At 31.2% G+C, this 5,004-nt stretch overlaps 1 non-coding gene across 1 annotated transcript; it reads left to right on the top strand.

Moving 5' to 3' along the window:
* Positions 1–712: 712 nt before the first annotated feature.
* LOC139879232 (small nucleolar RNA R71) lies at positions 713–819 on the top strand. Its single transcript, XR_011770085.1, has one exon. It is a non-coding gene; the product is annotated as a small nucleolar RNA R71 (small nucleolar RNA).
* Positions 820–5,004: the final 4,185 nt, after the last annotated feature.

Raw genomic sequence — 5,004 nt, 5'->3', positions numbered from 1 at the left:
CAAAATGGAAGCTTGTTGAGTTCTTAATGACTGATCAAATCTCTCGTTCGTTTGGGTTTGAGTTTCAATAAATTGTGTTTGAGATTCAACTAGCTTGAATACCACGTCTTCCATATTTGACTTTTTCTCTTCGGTTTGTTGTTGTGGTTTATATAAGCCAGGTCTTTGTTGATTGAAAGTGTTGTTTTGAGTTGGTTGGTTAATCGGACCTTGTTGGTTATACCAGTTATTTTCGGGTCCTTTTGGATTGTAAAGAATGTTTTGATTTCGATTGAAGTTTAGCTTTGGCGGTTGATAATTATTTTGATAATTATTTCCAGGCCTTTGGTTCATATAGGAAACATTCTCTCGTTGTTCCAATGTTGGTTCAATGTGACAATCTTTCAATAAGTGTGGTCCACCGCATAGCTCACAACTGATTCGTATTGCGTGAATATCTTTATTCATCTTTTCCTTTCGTCTTTCGAAAGCATCTATTTTTGCTGAAACGGAATCAAAGTCATGGCTAGAATCGGCTCTAGCCACTTTAGATGAACGAAAAATATCTTTTTCTTGGTGCCACTCATGAGAGTGGGAGGCTGTGTTATCAATAATTTTGTAAGCTTCAGTTGCGGTTTTCTTCATAATGGAACCACCAGCTGTTATGTCGATGTCTTTTCGTGTAGCAACGTTGACACCTTGGTAGAATATTTGTACTATTTGATAAGTGTCTAAACCGTGTTGAGGACATCCTCTCAACATCCTTCCGAATCTTGTCCACGCCTCATATAATGTTTCATTTGGCTTTTGTGTGAACGTAACAATTTCTCCTTGAAGTCTCACGGCTTTAGATGCCGGAAAGAATCTTTGAAGAAAATTTTCAACTAAGACATCCCATGTGTCAATCGCCCCTTCAGGTAACGATTCTAACCAATCTTTGGCTTCTCCTTTTAAAGTCCAAGGAAACAACATGAGATAGATCTGCTCATCTTCCACTTCTCGGATTTTGAATAGTGTACAAATTCTTTTAAACGTACGAAGGTGTTCGTTAGGATCTTCATTCGGTGCACCACTGAATTGGCATTGGTTAGTTACCATGTGTAGAATTTGTCCTTTGATTTCATAATCTGGCGCATTAACTTCTGGCTTAATAATGGCGTGACCTTGGCCCGTGCGTGTGGCTCTCATTTGATCTTCCATACTTAGAGGTTCCGTTACTTCCATAATTGAATTTGTTGAATACGAATCACTAGAGGATTCTGATTTAATGGTTTGTGGCTCAGGAGGAATAATTAGTGGTTCAAGATCTTGGAATTGTCCTTGAATATGCTCCGGGTTCTTAATTGTGAAGTCGGGTTCAAAAGATGGATTATCGGAAATTTGAGTTGGAGTTCTTGTTCGACTAGATGACGATTCTAAAGAAAAATCAACGGCGACAATATTTGCTAAATGTCTTGATCTAGTTACAGGTGGTGAACGTACAAAAGGTGGTGAACGTCTTGCTCGGTGCATTCACTGAATATCCTATTAGTTTTTAAAAGGAAAGAAAAATTATAATAAGTTATCCAATCAATAGACTTTTCTGATTTTGCCCACGTTTCGAATAGCCAAAAGATGCAGCAGAGGGGCAGGATTCGTTTGGTCTCAATATAATTGAGGACTGTTTGGCTCCAATAACCCGGTCCACGTACAAATCCAACTATTACTACGAACCAGAAAATTTTGATGTCTATCAATTTAACCACTCAAAATAAATTTTCGTAATTTTAAGAAATTTAGATAAGAAGTAGAATAAAAATCTATGTCCTAAAACTAGAATAGCGAGAAATAAGAAAGAAAAAGAGTTCGTCGAAAAAGGTCGAAAAAGAAAAAAATGGTTGAAAAATAAAAGGTGACGGAAAAATAAAAGAAACTTATAAAAGCTTAAAAATACTTGACTAACCTAACCTTATTACTACAACTAACTTAAAATTATAATCGCAAATTGAAATTACTAATTGGAATGATAATTGATACATAGTAAAAGGTTTCTAAAAATATTAAAGCTTACAGGAAAAACTAAATCCCAAATGGAAATAACTTAAAAAGAAACTAAAACTTAAAATGGCGTCGCAAAATTCTAAAGCACCTAAATCTTAGTTTAAAGAAAAAGCACTTAAGGAATTCTACGGCAAAGCCTAAAAATCTAGGAGTAAAAATAACTATAGCAAAAACTAAGTTTAAAATTAAATATGAGCTAAAATACAAATATTACGCTACAATGATTAAAAAGGGACAAAATATAAAAATATATAAAAAGTTGTAAAAAGTACAATTTTTATAAAAATATTATTTTTATATTATTTTATTTAATAAAACTACTAATTTTACAATTTAATAAAACTAATTAATACTAAATACATAAATTAAATAAAAAGTAAAAGTAAAAATAAAACTAATAATAATAATAATAATAATTAGGGTTAAATAATAATAATAATAAATAATTAATAATCGTAATTAATGCAGGATTAGGGCTTCTGTCCGTGTGTCAGATGGTCTCCGCGAATCGCGGTATTTTATGCTTCAAACCCCGCGAGTCGCGGGGTTCCAGAATTCAGATGACAGCTTTCAATATTCGACGCGTTTTTTCTTTATTTATTTTTTTTTTTATTTTCTGTTTTCTGTTTTTTAATTAAATAAAAGATATTAAAACTTATATTTTTATAAACTAAAATAAAAATAAAGAAACTTATAAAACTTAAATATTTAACAAAATCTTAAAAATACTTATATTTTTGTTTTTCTTTTTATATTTTTCGAATATTTAAAACGTATTTTTACAAAACGAATTTTAATAAAAGTAACTAAAAATCTTTTTTTTTTTTTATATTAGCGTTGCGCTTCCGGCGTTTAAGAGTGTTCCCCGGCAGCGGCGCCAAAAATACTTGATGTTATGCGAGGTGTATATAAAATAGTTATTAATTTTAGCAGGAAATACTATTAAATACGATACAATTTTACACAAGATATTTATTTATTTATAGAATGGATATACTTAAACCTTGCTACAACACTTATAGACAGTGTACCTAATCGTACAGTAGTGTAGTTTTTAGTAAGTCCGGTTCGTTCCACAGGGAAATCTTTAAACAAAGCTCAACGCTATATTAGTTTACTTTTATTAAAAATACAAATATATATATAAGTAATATTATTATTATAAAGGGGGGTTTTTACCGTTTAATGACCGGTTTGTCGATTTTAAGACTTTAGTCGCAGTTAAAACCTAATGTAAAATATTAAATAAATAAAAGACTTAAATTAAAGCGTAAAGTAAATAACGATAATGAAATTGCGAATAATAAAAGTGCGGTAAAATAAAATTGCGATAATTAAAGAGTACGATAATTAAAAGTGCGATTAAATAACAATAAATAAAAGTGCGATAATTAGAAGTGCAATTAAATATAAAATAAAGGAAATTAAATATGAAATAAAAGAATTATGCTTATTTAAACTTCCGTAATCATGATGTTTGACGTGTTGATTTTAGTTTTATGCCCATGGGTTAATTGTCCTTTGTCCTGGATTATTTAATATGTCCGTCTGGTTTTTGTCCATAACAGTCCATCAGTCATAAATATAAAGTGCGAGTGTCCTCATCAAATTATTCTTATACCCGAAGTTAAATATTCCAACTAATTGGGGATTCGAATTGTAACAAGGTTTTAATACTTTGTTTAATGAATACACCAGGTTATCGACTGCGTGTAAACCAAGGTTTTACTACTTTGTTAACAATTACACCAATTACCCTTGAATGTAATTTCACCCCTGTTTTAATTATTCTAGTGGCTATTAATCCATTCCCGTGTCCGGTTAAATGAACGATTATTCGTACATATAAATACCCCGCCCATCGTGTCCGATCGAGTGTATATGGTAATTTATAGGGACGCCCAATTGTAAATCTTTATATTAACATTAACAAACTATCATTTAGTTAAACAAATATAAAGCCCATTAATAGCCCATAGTCTAATTTCCACAAGTGTCGTTCTTTTGTCCAAACCCCAATTATGGTACAAAGCCCAATTACCCAATTTTAGTAATTAGCCCAACATCATGATTACTTCGTTTTAAATAAGCATAATAATAACTTAGCTACGAGACATTAATGTAAAAAGGTTGAACATAACTTACAATGATTTAAAAATAGCGTAGCGTTACACGGACAGAATTTCGACTTACACCCTTACAATATTAGCTAACATACCCTTATTATTAGAATTATAATTAAAATTAAAATTAAAATATAAATTATATATATATATATATATATATATCGTATATATGAGAGAAGAGAGAAATAGAATATGAAATTTTGATCAGAATTCGGTTTGCTTTATAGGGATTTTTGATTTTTGGGGCTCCGCGACTCGCGGTGAATTTTTCCTTCAAACTCCGCGAGTCGCGGAGTTTGAAATTCCAGCTCACATCTTGGAGTCTTTCTCTGCCGACGGTTTTTATTATATATATAATATATATATAATTAATATAATTAATTATATATTATATTATATTTATATACATAGTTAACTTGTAATTTTTAGTCCGTTGCGTCGAGCGTTAAGAGTTGACTCTGGTCCCGGTTCCGGATTTTCGAACGTCCTTGCGTACAATTTTATATTTTGTACTTTGCGTTTTGAATCTTGTACTCTTGTAATTTCGAGACGTTTCTTATCAATAATTGGAACCTTTTTGATTGTCTTTTGTACTTTTGAGCTTTTTGGTCGTTTGCGTCTTCAATTCGTCGAATCTGTCTTTTGTCTTCACTTTTTATTATTTAAACGAATATCACTTGTAAATAGAACAATTGCAACTAAAAGCTTGTCTTTCTTGAGGAATAATGCTATGAAATATATGTTCGTTTTTAGCATTATCATCTACCTCTAGAACAAGTCACATTGACTCACCTAATAATAATGAAGAGTCAAATGTATATTGGAATGATTCGTGGATTGATTCACAAGTTCCCGAAGA

Source organism: Rutidosis leptorrhynchoides, chromosome 11 (genome assembly GCF_046630445.1).
Source record: "Rutidosis leptorrhynchoides isolate AG116_Rl617_1_P2 chromosome 11, CSIRO_AGI_Rlap_v1, whole genome shotgun sequence".
Classification (NCBI taxonomy): Eukaryota; Viridiplantae; Streptophyta; class Magnoliopsida; order Asterales; family Asteraceae; genus Rutidosis; species Rutidosis leptorrhynchoides.
The sequence above is the reverse complement of the archived record's forward strand: the minus strand, read 5'-3'. Positions and strand labels throughout refer to the sequence as shown.